Source organism: Bos taurus, chromosome 23 (genome assembly GCF_002263795.3).
Source record: "Bos taurus isolate L1 Dominette 01449 registration number 42190680 breed Hereford chromosome 23, ARS-UCD2.0, whole genome shotgun sequence".
NCBI lineage: Eukaryota > Metazoa > Chordata > Mammalia > Artiodactyla > Bovidae > Bos > Bos taurus.
This window is the reverse complement of record NC_037350.1, coordinates 40,463,843-40,480,734: the sequence shown is the minus strand read 5'-3', so window position 1 is coordinate 40,480,734 and position 16,892 is coordinate 40,463,843. Positions and strand designations below refer to the sequence as shown.

At 40.7% G+C, this 16,892-nt stretch overlaps 1 protein-coding gene across 23 annotated transcripts in view; it reads right to left on the bottom strand.

Annotated features, from left to right (window-relative positions):
- The window catches only part of ATXN1 (ataxin 1), a 419,791-nt gene that overhangs the window by 354,736 nt on the left and 48,163 nt on the right, over positions 1 to 16,892 (bottom strand). For 3 of the 23 annotated variants that reach the window (XM_059880672.1, XM_059880673.1, XM_059880674.1), the window contains exon 1: positions 778 to 16,888. The exons of the other annotated variants lie outside the window; for them this stretch is intronic. The gene's annotated coding sequence lies outside the window, so the exon portion shown is untranslated. Of the gene's footprint in view, positions 1 to 777; positions 16,889 to 16,892 lie in introns of those variants that run through there. 23 annotated transcript variants of the gene reach the window in all.

The following is a 16,892-nucleotide window of genomic DNA, read 5'->3' as shown; positions in this document are numbered from 1 at the left end:
AAAGCCAGACCACACTGCGTGAGCCAGCCAAGCAGATAGTGAGAGGCGATAAGGAGAAAAAGAGGCACTTGTTTTTATTAACAGAAGCCCTCACCAACTTCCTTAGACTTCCCCAAATGAAATGTCAGACTTGCCCAATTTTGAATAAGAATCACCGGTGCCTCTTAGCAGAAACAACATTCAAACTTCAGGACTTGACCACCTAGATGTTGCTCACAGGCAATAAAATGACATGTATAGGTTACATTGCCCAGGAGGAAGCAACACGGTACAGGGTTGAAAAAAAACAAAAATTCTTCATCTGATTTGGATGAAACACACAGCTTAAAATACATTGAATGGCACCAAAAATGATCTGCTGAATGAAAAGAAAAGCCATTCTGACTCAAGGCAAAACAAGCTATTGTTCAGCGAGTGGGGCTTACTCTGGATTCCCACTCTCCTTTGCAATCCCATTTTCGTGAACCGCAGGTGGCAGGCAGGTCCCGCCTTTCAGCTTCCCTGACTGTACACGGGAAGCTTTCCTCACTTCCCTCCTGGCTGCGCCCTCCCTGCTGGTCTAGCTGGTCACTTGCACACATGCTCAACCAAGGGCCTGGGGAGGGACTTCTCTCTGTATCTGGGGTATGGACGAGAAAACACTCCCCGTTCTGCCTCTGTGGTCACTATGTCTCTGCTGGGTACTAGTCTCAGTGTGTTCTGGACTCCCTCCCCACGTCCATTCCTGCCTGAGGATGTGATCAAAGACGGGCAGAAGAGAGCCAAGTCTGAGCTTACCAGGAGATCAGGTTTTCTGGTGCCGAGCAGAAAGTCCAGAGATAAGTGCTGAATCCTGGCCATCTACAGAGCAGCACAAAACTAGTCCTGTTCCTTTTTACTGCTGCGGTTGCCATGGCCGACCCAAACAATATACCCCGGCTTCTCTCTCTCTCCTCCGGCTTCCTAACCACCTCCCACAGACCTCCAGCGTGGGCAGGACCAGGCCCTAACTCCTTGCTGATAGGAATTTAGAAGCTGGAAAGGATTTTGAAAGGGATCATACAGGCAGGTCGGCCCTGAGGGGGTCAAGTGGTCAGCAGATGGTCGGTTTTTAGCTGCAGGGCTCCGCTTCCCTGAGTTTCCACCTAATTCAAAGTGGAAAACAGATCTTAAGAAGGAAAAGAAACTGGCTTAAAAAAAAAAAAAAACCTCATCTTGGGAAAATGACAATCACCTTTAAACTGTGATTTCACCACACTCAGCAAAACAAATGGGGGTTAAAAAAAAAAAGAAAGTAACATCCTGGATTTAGAATATCTGGACAGAGACAAGAAGGGAGAGAATTCACAGTCTCAGTCATGGGTGATAAGCCCTGGGAATGGCATGAATGTTGTGATTTTCTTGTTTAAAACAAATTCCTGCTTAAAGACGCCACTTAAAAAAAAAAAAAAAATCCAGACATAGAAACCACAGAGAGAGAGAGAGAGAGAGAGAGAGAAGGAAGATGACCCTAAAAATAAACCACAGATGAATTTTTTATAATAATTTTGAAACTAAAGACAGAGCCGCCCAGGACAGAGGGAGACCCAGCTCGGCTACTGTCCAGCTATGCAAGCCATTTTGGTCACTCAGGTCTTAACCTAAACAACGGGGGAAATGGAATGAAGCATCTTTAAATTCCCTAACAGTTCTAAAATTCTCTTTATGAAGAGTATGAACAATATTGCAACTAGGCTTGAACAAAACCGTATGAATAAGGAAAAAAGAGATGGGAGACTGACTCTTAACGGTGGTTACACTGCGCCCTGGGGTTAAGGGTGACACCACCCTAACTGTCAATTTGCTTCATTTAGGAAACCTGGGCCTAAAATAATAATTACCACGACAGGGGGGGAGTGATGTCCATCACTGTAATGCTCCCGATGTCACTTTGCACACGAAGAATGTGCAAGTTTTATGCTCTATACATTTACCACAATAAGAAAATAGAAATCTGCATCGAAGAGGGGGGAAAATTGTGACGAAGCCCACACTGAATGAATGTTTTGAAGGTGGGCGCCGAGTTGAAAATGAAAACACGGACTTGAGTTTCCATTTCCTATCTCCTTTAATTTGGTCTCCGGGGCCTGCTAAGCCCAGTTTCCACTTCTATCCGCATCTGAGAGAAATGGCTTATTTGCTGTTTCACAGAGTGGCTCCTTAGCGGTCTCTGCCTCTCTCTCCCCTTCCCCACAAAGACGGGCTGTCATTCTACAGAACTAGACAAATGCTGCAAATCACTACTAAAAGCTCCTGCGAGGCACTCCGTCGAAGAATCTGTACAGATCAAAATCTCAAGTGCTTACTTGCCTAGGGACTGCCATAATTTGAGGTGTTGCTTCTTTTTAAAGAACAAAAAACAGATGCTCTGAGCTGATGAAAGTAAATGTCCTTTCAACACATCCCTTCTCTAGCACTTGAAACTCTTACCAACAAGAAGGGCTTCCCACACTCAGTTCGGTAGTTTCTGCACTCTTTTTATTCTTTGAAGTGGCAGTGCAACGTGATTCTCTACCTGGGGTCAAACGACGCCTTCCAGGGAGCCTTTGGAGGGCACCCTGAAGCAGGGTGCACTCAGGGAGCTGCCTGCATCTAACTGCGACACCAAGGACGCGTCTCTCTGCATCAGAGCTAGAATGACCCAATGCTTCTTGACAGGCTTTACACAGAGTCTCAAAGTTACATACACAGGCTTAGGCATTTCCAAACTTCTGCACAAATATATACCTAAGAGCATTTCTGCCTGGATCTGTAAGCACTCCAATGTGAATCAAATAAGTGGGAGGGACGGTGGTGAAGGCAGTGGCAGAGAGACCAGTGAACTTGGAGATCTAATCTCAGCCCTGCTCATACTCTGAAAGTCCCCAAACCTCCCCAGGCCTCATCTCTTATCTGTAAAATACATAAATAGGGCCAGATCATCCTAAAACCCCTACAAGCACTCATGAATACAACCACTGCCCACAGCAACCTACATAACAAGGCAAAATCAAGTAGTGAGCTCACTCCCAGGCTGGAAAGGTGAAGGGATGAAGGGTGAGTAATTAAATTAATGGTACTGGACCCCGGATGTACCTAAAACAACTAAACCTCCTGCTTTGCCCAGCTGCACACTAAGTTATGGGAGATATGTAAAGAAGTCTGCTTCTCAGGGAAGCAACCATAATAGAGACTGAAACTGAATCCTGGACCTGAACAAAATCAAGTATGTTTAACACCTAGTCCACTTCTTTCATTCAGTAAGCTTCCTAGGTGGCTCGGTGGTAAATAATCCACCTGCCAACGCAAGAGACACAAGCAACACAGGTTCGATCTCTGGCGGGGGGAAGATGCCCTGGAGGAGGAAATGGCAACCCACTCCAGTATTTTTGCCTGGAGAACCCTACAGACAGAGGAGTCTGGTGGGCTATGGTCAATGGGGTTGCAAAAGAGTCAGACACAACTTCGCAACTGAGCACGCACACAAGTTGCAGAGGTCCCTCCAGAGGTCTGGACCTATTCACGTGCTGGACACGTTTGCCTGGAGGTTCTGCTGGGCTCTGCTGGGTCCCCCACCATAGTGAATGGGGTCATCATCCACCGAGTAATTCAAACCACAAACTCCTCCCTCTCACTCACCTCCAACGTCGGATGAGTCACCAAGTCCTCTGGGTGCTGTCTCATCTCCACCTCGCCAATCTACCCACTCCTTCCACCATCACTCCAAGCTCTCTGAGAACAAGGGACCTATCTCCGTGGGGCCAGGTGGGATGACCAGCACACAGGCCGGGGATGAGCATGGAGCAGGTGCTTCATGGCTGTTGAGTAAGCATTCCTCTGTCACCTGAATTTCTAGAACTGTTTCTCCTCTGGGCTCCCAGCTCACCACTGGTCCCTTATCACAGCAAATGCCCAGTACAATAATGGGATTTCTAAAACACACACCTGATTTTTCACATCCCTGTTTCAAGTTTTTCAGTGGGTCTGCATTCCATCCCAGATAAAACCCAAACTTCTGGGTTTGGCCTACCAGACCCCTCCTGCCCTAGACTTTGAACCTCTCCAAGGCGGTCGGGCCAGCCTGACTTCAACAGCTTCTTTAGCCCATCTGTATACCATTCTGCACTGTTTTGTTCCTTTTTGCATACGCTGCCTAAATTACTTTGCATATGCTTGTCTAAACTACCTCTCATTCTGAGAAGCTTAGTTTGAAGGACACGTGTCCTGAAAGCCTTCTCACACTCCCCTTTTCCTTCCTTCGATCCGATTTATTTTTCTTAATAAACTTACAGAGAACTATTGTGTTTTATTTACCTAGTTACTTTTAAATATTTATTTTTATTATTCATTTGGCTACACCAGGTCTTAAGTTGCAGCATGCAGCATGTGGGATCCAGTTCCCTTACCACGTATCAAACCCAAGCCCCCTGCATTGGGAGCATGGAGTCTTAGCCACTGGACCACCAGGAAAGTCCCTTCAATTTAATTTAGATGCCCCTTCTCTGTGGTTTTGTAACACACAGGTACCACAATGCTTAACAGAGAGTAACAGTTGAATCTGTTGCCTGCTCTCAGCACAAGGGGTCAAAGCCCACACCTTATCTGATGCTTTAAGCTCAGGACCTACAGCAAAATTTGACATATAATGAGGATTCAAGAAAAATACTTGAATTAATGAAGAATGGAGGGGAGGGAAGGGGAAGGAAAGGAAAAAAAAGGGCTCAAAAGAAAGAGAAGCCCCTGAAGGGATTTGGTGCTTTTCAAAAGGTTAAGCAAACCAGTCAGTGTCGGAACTGGGTTAAGAATCCAGTCCTCTATTTTCTCTGATGCATCTTCCGTCCTCCAAATCCATGCTTTTTTTTCAAGGATCTCTACTCTTGAATTTCTTTGGTGGTCCAGTGGTTAATATTCTGTGCTTCTGATGCAGGGGGCGCAGGTTCAACCCCTGGTCTCGGAACTAAGATCTCACATGCCACATGGTGCGGACAAAAAAATAATAATAATAGAAAAAAAGTTTTTTTAAGTAATACAATTTAATAACAGGGATCTCTATTCTTTTGGACCCTGTCACCTTCTCCTGGAAGATCCCCTATAGGGTCTTTACAAACTACTCTCAAATCCTTCTCTCCTATCAGCTCTCTCTCTCTATAGAATTATATACTCAATGATCTGCCATCTAGATGTCCTACTGATGACCCAAATTTAAAACAACAAGAAATAAATAAAAATAAATACATTTCCCCCTGCCTTCTGCAAGGAAAAAAAAAAAAGCAACAACTCAAACTAAAAAGCAAAACACTTGTTCCTTCTAAGTCACCTGAGCTTCCCTATGCCCATTCATATAGTCATCTGAGACAGAAATGTGGAAGTGGGCACTTTTTTAATTACTTAATTTTTTTTCTAAATTATTATTTCCATTTCAGGATATATGTTGTGTCTTTTACATTTTGCCTCATTTAACCCTGATAAGAAACCATGTAACTGGAATTCAAGAAGGGGATAGGGCTAAAAAAAACAACCCCAGAAATTTAATATATTGGCCATTCATGCTTAGCACCATCACCCCCTCTTTCTCTCACATATGAGAAGACCTACTGATTGTTACACAATACACCCACTCTGACAGCCACTGTATTCACTAGAAACCTCTGAAACTCTCATGACTATTATACTGGGACCCCTAGGTAGTGTCTCTGTCTCCAGAATCACCCCCATCAATTCAACAGTCCACTCTGCAGAAGAATAAACTTTCTTAAAGTACCAGTCACTTCTGGTTCCCAACAAGATGGGGAAGTTGCATAGACTAGAGGTTGAATCATCTTAGAGTTATGCCCGTTAACTAATGTAAGTATTCCGGGAACTCTTGGAGGAAAGAAGGTAGTAAAGTCTCAGGAGGGGGAAAATCTCAGACTGAGGCAGGAAAGGTCTAATGGTTATGAAGTGTGGAGTGATTTGGGGAACAGAGAAGTTATTGATAAGCCTTAGAGAAAACTAAGTTTATAGAAACATAAGGTTAAACATGATAAGAATAAAATAAAATATATTCCTTCAAAACTAGCAAAAGAAAATTCAGTCTATCCAAAGAAAGGAAGGAAAGCAGTTAAAAAAAAAAAAAAAAGAAGCAAAAGGAAATAGCAAGTAGAAAACATTAGTAGCAAGGCTAAAATGTCTTAATAAAAATAATTTAAATAAGTGAAATTGGGTGTAAAGTCAGTAACTAACAGAGACAACATTACATTTAAACTACATACAATAAGTAGTAGAGGAAAATGAACCACTTTAAAGTGAAAGTATAAACCAACATTGAAAATAAGGAATTATAAAAAAGAAAATATGAACAAAAATAAAGACAAAATCTAGGACAGTACTTTTAATATCAGACAAATGGAATGTAAGTCATAAAGCATTAAAAATGACCATGAGGGATATTATATACCTGCAAAAGGAATGCTCAGTAAAGAGGATTTTATGATCATGAACATACATGCATCTAATAAAATGATCTCAAAATTTTAAGGCAAAATTATGGCAAAAATCAGGTAAATCAAAAACGTATCTAGCAATCAAGAAAAAAAGGAAAAAATTCTGTATAGCAATTATCCTTCAATTAAAAAATAAATAAATTTAAAAAGAAAAAGAAAAAAGGAAAGCTAAAAATATTTCTGGGAATTAAAATACTTAACTATTAACCTGGGGAGGAAATAAAATAGAAATAACCAAATACTGACTTAAGCAACAATTAAAGTATTATGTATCAAAATCTGTGCAGTGCAGTTGAAACATGAGAATTCACCCTAAGTCCTTGGCTGAAGCCTGAACAGGCTACAGCTATTAAGCCCATACCCATAGAGCAGGTTGTACACACGGAGAATTACCAGAGTTCTAGAACAAATGTCGTAAAAACTAAAGAGCATTCACTAGAAAGAAATAATTCTAGAAATGTATGTACCTGTACACCTAGGAAAAGAAAAGAATAAAAATTTCAAATCAAATGATCTACAAAAAGGAGAGAAAATTATGCCAAAAATAAGGAGTAAGAAAGAAATAGTAAACCTAAGAGCAGAAATCAGTGAAACAGAAAGTCGGCAACAGTTCATTCTTCAATTCCCAGCAAGTCTAATTACAAAAACGAGAAAACAAAATAATAATAATGGAAAAGCCGATATTGCTACAAATCCTACAAATATTAAATGTTACAAACAACTTTATGCCAATAATTTTGGCAACTTACAGGAAGTGAACAATTTTTTGAAAAATGGATACAAAATTTACCTCAACATAACCAAAAATGTACAAAAACTCTGCTAAAAAAAATAGGTTACTATCAGTTAAGAAAATTGAATTCCTTATCAAAATCCTCAGCACACAGTGATATAACTGCTTTGAAACCTGATTACAGTCACAGTTACGCAACGCTACACGTGTTAAAACTCAGAACTGTAACCAAAAAAGGATATTTTGCTGTATAATATTTTTAATTAAATTAAATACTTTTAGAACCTTTGCACAAAGGAAACTCCAGGCCCAAGTGTTTTCAACTATCAAATTTCACCAATTATTTTTAAAAGAAATAAAATCTTACAGAAGTGCTTTCAGAAAATAGTGAAAACAGGAACACTCTAGCACACACTTTATAAGAGCAGCATAACGCCAATACTAAAAGCTAGCAAATACTACACAGGGGGAAAAAATTAAAGACAATTCTTAATGGGCATATTTGTAAAAACAATAAAATATCAGCAAAAAATTCAGTAATAGGTAAAAAGAACTGTGCATAATGATAACTTGTTCTTATCCTAGGAACTCAAGGTTGATTCAAAGTCTAATATCAATCAATGTAATTTACCAGATAGAGGAGAAAAACAATATGATATCTTATTAGAAGCAGAAAGAGAACTGTACAAAATTCAAAATCCACTGCTGATAAAAACAAACATCCCTAATAAAGCTAGAAACAGAAGGTGCTTCCTCAATCTGATAAAGGACAACTATGAAAAAGTTATAGTTAACATCATACTTGATAGTAAAAGAGCAAATTCTTTCCCTGTAAGGTGAGAGACAAGGTGTGGTTATATATCCTCACTCATAAATGAAGTTAGCAGTCCACAAATATAAGGTCAATAAGGTAAAAATCAACTGTATTTCCTTATATAACATCAAGTAATTTGAAAATGAAATTCTAAAAAATTAAATGTATCACAGTATCGGAAAAAAAAGCAAAATGCAGTTACATTTTACAAAAGACAGGCAGTTCCTTTGCACCAAAAATAGGGAGCCATCATTGAAACAAATTAATAAACAAAAAGAAATATACTGTTTTTGAATTGGAAGTCTCAATATTGTTAATATACTTATTTTCCTTAAATTGATCCCTTATAATTCAATGCAAGCCAAACAAACTTCTCAAAGGCTTTTTAAAAAATTAAAGTCAATTATAAAATGTGTATGGAGCTCTAAAAGAGCTGGACCACCAAAAACCATCTTGAAAAAGAAGAATAAAATTAGAGAATACATAACACCTGAGTTACCATGAAGCTGTTTTAGCCCAGTATTGACCTAAGTTTAGCATGCACATCAATCTAATAAAACAGAGTCTTGAAACAACAAATATTCTCAACTGATATTTGACAAAGACATTAAGGTAATTTGATGAGGAAAGAAAACTTCCTCAATCATTTGATACATTTCAATAAATGTTTGAAAAAAAATGGAACCCTGACCCCTACCTCACACCATACATTAAAACTAATTTGAGATGCGTTAGAACTTTAAATATTAAGACTAACCCAAAAAGCTTCTGAGAGAAAATTTAGGGGAACATTTCAGTAACCAGAAGGTAAGCAAAAGCTCCACGAAGACATGAGAAAAAACATTTATCTTAAAAAAATGGTAAATTGAGACTTCATTAGAATTAAAAACTGCTTACCCAAAAACACAGTTTAAAAAAGAAAGATAAGCCAAAACACTGGGGGGAAATGTTGTAATACATACACTTGACCAAAAAAAAAAAAACATATTCAGAATATATAAAGAACTAAATATATCAAAAAAAAGCAACCAACCCAATTTTAAAAACTGTCAAGGAATTTTAAACAGACACTACAAAAAAAGAAGATACACAAATGGCCGAAAAGCACATAAAAAGATGCTCAATATCATGAGTCATCAGGAAATGCAATTAAAACCATGTGATACTACTTCATTTAACCACTAGAATAGCTAAAATTAAAAAGAATGGGGCGGGGGGTGGACCAGATGCTGGTGAGGATGTGGAATGACTGGAACTTTCATATACTTGGGGAGGGAACATAAAATGCTGCAACCACTTTAGAAAACAGTCAGGTTCTTATAAACTTACACACCTAACCAGTGTCCCAGTAATTCCACTCCAGAGAGAAATGAAAATATATGTCCACAAAAAGACTTGCCAAAGAGTATTTACAGCTGCTGTCTTCATAATAGTCAAAACACAGAAACAACCCAAAGGACCATAAACAAGTGAAAGAATAAACTGTAGTATTCACACACACACTGGACTACTAGTCAAAAAAAATTTTTTTTAACTGATACATGCAACAGTGTGGGTGAATCTCTAAAATGATATGTTAAACAAAAGGAGGCAGATACCAAAAAAGTACCTACTGAACGATCTCGCTTGTATAAAGTTCAAGAATAGACCAAACTCATCTACAGTGAAAGAAATCAGAGCAGTGGTTGATTATGGGCAGGGGGCGAGGGCGGGGAGATTAACAGGAGAAATAAAGACTCTCTTTGGGGTGATGGACATGCCCTGGATCTTGAATAAGGTGCTGGCTACACAGACATATCCAGTTATCAAAACTCACTGAACTATACATTTAAGCTGTGTGCATTTCACTGTATATAAACTCTTCCTGAATACAAATGAATTTATTAAGTTAAGATAAAGATATACTTTCCATCTGGAGCACCTGCCTGGGGATAACCCATGCTCTTCGTAAGGAAAAAGTGAACAGAGATGCGCTTCAGTGAAAAAAAAAAAAAAGCCGTGCAAGGGAGGCCAAGTAAGAAAAAGCTAAAGGCAGAGGAAGAACAGTGGTCTGGTCGAGTGAGAAGAGAAATCGAGAAGACTGAGTCAGAAGGGGAAGGTACAAGCCAAACAGGAAGACGCGAATGAGCTGAACGTAAGGAGCAGAAAATTACAGACATACAATTGTGTTTTAAATTAATACAGCTACTGAGTTACACTCTGAAAAGAGCTGAAGGCAGTTTTATTTGGAAACTGTCCTCTTCTTCCCTCCACACCTCAGTTAATCAAGTGGGAAACAGGGGAATTCGGGGAAGGCATGAACCTAAATACATCCCTCTCTTTTCTTTTTTGAAAACCAACCACCATCAATATAATCCTGAGTTAACACATTCCTGTCTATGGCATTTGATCAATGATAAACATCACAAGGTCACATGTGGCCGTTAATATATTTACGTATAGACATGCTAGGATAATGAGATTCACAATCTATTCATTCCTTTAATAAGTGAATGAAACCATGACCACAAGTCCCTCTGAGGGAGTATCCTAGTTAACTGAAGCTGGCCTTGGAACCAGAGATAACATTTCTCCTCCTTCCAGTTGAATTAATAAGACGAGCAGGAGATGACTAACACGAGCAGTTGATGAAGCAATTAATGCCAACTCTCTCTCTTACTCATCCCCTCCAGCAAAAGAATTAACCCCGGCTGAAAAAGTAGACACCATGTGAGCAGAATGAACTTTACCACACCATGGAGCTACAAGCAATGAGTAGGAGGGTTCCGGTCCAAACTCTCTGAATCTAGGGCGACCTCTACGAGATCAAATTTCAATAAGATTGCGTTCATCAGCGCTGCTTCCTCTATTGCAATTGACCAATGCTGGCTTTACAGGAATAGCTTTGAGACATTCCTACAAAATTAGCTGACTCACTGAATTTTTAAAAAAGGAGAACAGAGCAAAAAAGACATCACTGGCCTCTGGTGCACATGCATGTGGGAAAAAGCATCTCTGTGTTGGAGTGGATGCCGAAGAGTAACGATCTGTCAATGTTATTTAGGCTACTTGTGGGAGAACTGCTTAATCCCAAAGTCCCTTCTTGTTTCTACTGGCTGAGGTATCTAGAGAGAACCAAATATTCAGGAGTAGCCAAGAGTCTCAGAAAACGTCTGGTTCAGGCGATTTTGGTGTGTGTGGATGGGGGAAGAAGGGGACATTGAATATTATTAAATAAATTATATATATATATAATATGGGTGTTGAATATTATTTATCATATTATATACTAATATATCACAGTAATATTAATAAATTCAATTGGATGTGTTTGTATATATTAATAAACTCGATTTATTATTACATGTATTAATATTAATAAATTCAACTGGATGCTTTTTCATAATGCGTTCAGTTCTCCCACCACCTGAATACCCACCCTCATCCTTAGAGTATGGTTCCTAGAACCCCAGCATCGATATCATGAGGGAATTTTGTTACAAATGCATATTCTCAGGTCCCAATAGAGGAAATCAGAAATCCCAGAGCCCAGGATTCTGCAGTTTCACACGCCTTTCCAGTTAATTCTGATGCTGTCTCAGTTTGAGACCTACTGCCCTAGGTGATGCTCCTCTGGCCCACTGTTTCTGAACCTCGGTCTCCACTGTCTCAAGACAAAAAGTGAAGACTCGGTAGCCTTTGTTTTGCGGTGCCAGGTCGGCAGAGCTTGAGTCACTTGCCCACGACCACAGTGTTGAAGCAGGGCCAAGCCAGCACTGAAAACAACTCTCATGTGTATGGGGTTTTATAATCTGTTCAAAATGGATTTCCAAAATAACCCTGTGAGGTAGTCAGAACTGTTACAGATATCCTTCATTCCCAGATGAAAAGGCTGGGCTCAGGGAAGTGAATGACTTAAGTCTATAAAACTAAGTAACAGAGTTGAGACTAGATCACCACCACCCACCCCCATTTCCTAATTCCTGGATTGGGATTGTCGCTGCTCCTGGCAACTGCCCAGCACCCCTTCACCGTGTACCCACACATGTGTGCCAACACCCAGGTGTGAGAATTTGCACATTGAGAATGGATGGTAAAGTAATAGGAATCATTTGTCTTCGCCTGGATTCTAACATTAAAGATAATCCAATAAGATGTAATAGTCACATTCTGACCGGCCCATTAGCATGTACTACTGCTACTCTCGTTTCTCACTTCCGCCCACCTCTATGAGCTGGTCCCCAATTCCGCAGATTTAGGAGAACACCATCTGACTGAAACGAGACACTTGGGAGAGCACCCACTACCACTAGCGTTTGTAAACAGCTTCTCAAAAAGATGGGGAAGGCAAATTCCCTTCAGCCTTTCCAATCCAGTCCTTTTTAAAGTTTCCCTTTTTAGCACTTTAAAAATACACGTTGACAAGTACACACTGCTACACATAAACCAGAAACCAACAAGGACCTACTATATAGCACAGAGAAGTCTGTTTAATATTCCGCAATAACCTAAACAGGAAAAGAATTTTAAAAGAATAGAAAGATGTATATGTATTAATGTAACTGAATCACTTTGCTGTACACCTGAAGCTGATGCAACGTTGTTAATCAACTATTCTCAAATACAAAATAAAAATATTTTTCCAAAATGCATATTTTCACTTTGGAAAATACAAAAGTGACCCAAAAATACAAACCTCTCAGATAACACTTAACATTTATCCTGTTTGATTTTTTTCTAAGTACAGACAAAAAATAACTAATAATATGCAAATAGAACAATTTTTTAAAATTTGGACTATGTCACTTATTGTCCTATATACATTTCTTTGAAAGCTATGATGGGGATAGGCTGAACTGCAGTTATACTACATCATCATGAAGCAAGATACTTATATTCTAATTCTAGTTTTAACATGTTCCAAAGAGGGCTTATTAATTCATTAAACTAATAAATAAAATTTATTCCAGGTGAATTCTTACCTAGATCAATTCTAGGAACTAAGAGCTATGGAACCTGCCAGATAATTCACACTATATACTGCCAGGAAATCACAGGAACAAGGTTCACTGAAGTCTAATCTCTATCTCATCCATTGCTATGGACATGAATGGAAGCTGGGTTCTCTCATTTTCCACGTCATCACCTGAGGCGGATGTTCACTCTCCCATTCTCTCCATACCGCTGCCCTCTGCCCATGCCAGCCCCATTGTTACTCACTTGGGTAACAAAAGGTCTTACAACTCTCTGCTTGGAATTCGTCCTCCACCCTGGGTCAGATCTAATACACATTTGCACAGACTACCAGAAATAATGAAAACAGCTGAAATTACTGGGCACATCTCATGCAACTGGCACTATGCTAATGCTTTTCATACATCTTTATGACAAAGAGGCAAATGTTATCATGTTACTATTAGAGATAAGGACTTTAAGGCTTGGAGAGGTCAAATAACTTGGTCCAAGTCACACAGCTAAATAGATTTGGAGCAGCATGACCCCAGAACCAATCCCATTTGTTAACTCAGAAAACTGCATGCTATCTGTCATCAACAGCAGTGGTTTCCAATATTATTTTTTAATCCAAAATTTTACCGACTGTGAACAATAGATATTTTGCTCTAAATATCTGTTAATCAAAAAAATATACAGTGACCAAAAAGATACTATTAATTTAGTAACACTTTAAATGAATTTGGGGTTGATGAATTATATCAACCAGCTACATATATTTGGGAGAAAGCACTGATTTCTGTTAGTGATATTAATTATTAAACCCACACACGAAGCTTACACTGCATATGGATTTATGTGTGCATGCTAAGTCACTTCAGCCGTGTCCCACTCTGTGTGATCCTATGGACTGTAGCCCACCAGACTCCTCTGTTCATGGGATTCTCCAGGCAAGAATACCGGAGTGGGTTGCCATGCCTTTCTCCAGGGGATCTTCCCAATTCAGGGATCAAAAGCACATCTCTTACACCTCCTGCACTGGTGGGCAGGGTATTTACCTGCTAGGACCACTTGGGAAGCCCATATGGATGGGTAGGTCCTCCTTCATAAAAACTGTGGTCTCCCGTTGTCCTAAAATCTACAGATTAGAGACCCCCAGAAAGTAAAGTAAAGTCTTTATCATGAAATACCATGAACTCCACTATTTAGGCCCAATCTACATTTCCAACTGTGTTTCTTGTCCCCTCTTCGCCACATACCCGCCGCCCTACCTCTGGGTGTGGTAGACAAATATTCCTACACTATTGGATTTCATGCCTAGAGGCCCCCAAGCCACATCCATCGCAAGCCTCTTATGAGAGAGTTCTTTAGCTCAAACATCTTCAACTCTGTGGAGCCACCTCTGATAACACCTCTATCCCCCATGATCAAATGAACACAGTTTTCCGTTTATTTGATTGTGGCCCTGTGATGACATTTAAACACACTGCAAATAAAAAGATGTGCAAATATCTGACTCTTCCTCTCATCCAAATTTCCAGAGGGTAAGGACAGCACTTATTCATCAGGGTCCTTGTCCCTTCTCTCCACTCTCAGCCTCTGGTAGGTGCTGTCAAATGAATATCAGTACCAGCCTGGTTGGTAATTTTATCCGGGGGAAGTCAGTTTGGCAAATAGCTCTTGCCACTAAAGGAGCTCTATTCTGTGTGTTGTAATGGCTGATCATCTGTAAACTGTAAAACTCCCAACGTCCCACCTCCAAAAGCCAAAGGCAAGTACTGACACTAGGAACTGGAAAGTCTGAGTCCAGTTTCTGGCTCTCTCACGAAGCAGCTCTGTGACCTTTACGCAAGTCTCATTCTTCTCTAATCCTCCATTTGTTCACTGAATTTCGGTGGGAGGAGGGGGACTAAGCTTCCAGTTCTTACTTGTTGCAATTCTATGACTTGCAAATTCTACAGACCAAGGTTGGCAAACATTTTCTGAAACGCACCCAAGAGTAAATATTTCATACTTTGTGTTGGTTGACGATCCCTTTCTCAACTACTCATCTCAGTTCTGTAGTTATACAGGGAAAGCCTCCATAGACATTAGATAAATGAATGGACACTGCTTGTTCCAATAAAACTTTATTTCTAAAAAAGTGGCAGCAGGCCAGATAGGGGCTGTAGGCCATAATCTGCCTACCCTTGCTCTGGGCAAATGCCTCCATGTTGCTGTGCAATTCCCAGTGCTTGATCTGAAGTTATAATTCACGGGGTGTTTATTACAAAGTCTCCAAGGGTCTTATAAAGAGTATAATGAGGAGTATAGTAAGATATACACCACCACTCCCCACCAGGAACTTGAAAATGGGAAAAAGAGATTGCCAAGTCAGAGGTTTACAGTAAGAACTAGACTTAATGGATAAGAATATACACACACAAAGTCAATGAAGACAGCAAAGTCCCACCCCCACCCCCACCACAGCCCCCTGCTCCAGCCAGTACCTGTGAATTACACTCAAAAATTTAAGAAAAGATTGTCTTCCAAAGGGGCCATGGGTTGGCTCTTCCAGGGATGAGTACAGTCACTAAAGCAAATGTGAGCAGTGCCAAGGCTGTTGTGGGGAAGAAAGTGGCTTCACTATCTAGGCAACCCTGGTGAGATGACTGTGGGTCCCACTAGAAAAACATCCTTCTCCTGAGACAAAGAGAGCAACAGCTCTTCCCTGCTCTGATTCCAGGCTCACCAAACAATTACCTAACTCCCTATGAAACATTTCTTAAGGAGACGGAAGTGCTGTAACCCTTACTGCTACCTGCATCGAGAAAGCAAGCAATTTCTCAAAGTGAATCAACAGAATAGCTTCCACTTGTGATTTACATTCCAGAGTAGCTTGACACAGAGCATACGCTGATCTCGGCGCCCAAGGATACTCGAGTGACGCATCTCACTGTGAATTACCACGCCGGCATCAAAGTGCATGCTCCGCCCAGACGTTACTTAGCTCTCTGAGTCAGTGTGGCAAGTCCTGGACACAGACCTGAAGCCATCTCTGGGCTGCAGGGCGGAGGGTGGCGAGCGGGTGGAGACCCAGCCAGCCCTCTCCAACAGGCCGGCTGACACACCACTTCCAGCTCTGCTCACTTTCAACTGATTTGAAGCCAGAGCATTGGCGAGTGCAGAACAGGGTTTCTGTTTGCCTCCCTATGCGTGTGTACAATGAAAGTCAGCAAAAACCAGACTTAAGTCGAAAAGAGCAACAGCCAAGTATTCATAGTTCTAATGAGTGACTGGCTTGGCTGCCACCATAAGGTGCAAGGAAGTTTATATAAGGGGTATTGGGGGTTTTTCTGCCCTAATATATTGTCTTCATTGGAGTATAGTTATATTACAATGCTGTGTTAGTTTCTATTGGAGAAGGAAATGGCAACCCACTCCAGTGTTCTTGCCTTGAGAATCCCAGGGACCGGGGAGCCTGGTGGGTTGCCGTCTATGGGGTCGCACAGAGTCGAACACGACTGAAGCAACTTAGCAGCAGCAGCAGCAGTGTTAGTTTCTGCTGCACGGCAGAGTGAATCATAAACCTCAATTGTGGTGAAGGGTCAGTGATGTCCAGAAAATGCTAGATCTCTGGCCCTACTCAGCTGAAAAACAAAAGCTCAGTCCTGAAGTCGGAAGAGTTTTAGCCACACAAATACGACACTGAATTTTGCCTAGTAATAAGCCTGGAGCAAAATGAAAGAAAGGGCTCCAAAAGGTCAGGGTCTGCTTCCCTAAATCATGCCAGGATATCTGAGGCCAAGCGGCCCCAGACCTAGGAGGAAAGGCAGAGCAGAGCAGCTCACTGCAGAGGAGCAGGAGCAGGGAGCACCTCCTTTCCTGTTCGCTGTGACACGATCCAAGTTCCACCTTCTGTTCCAGAACTTCTAACCCACAGGTCACGCTTCTA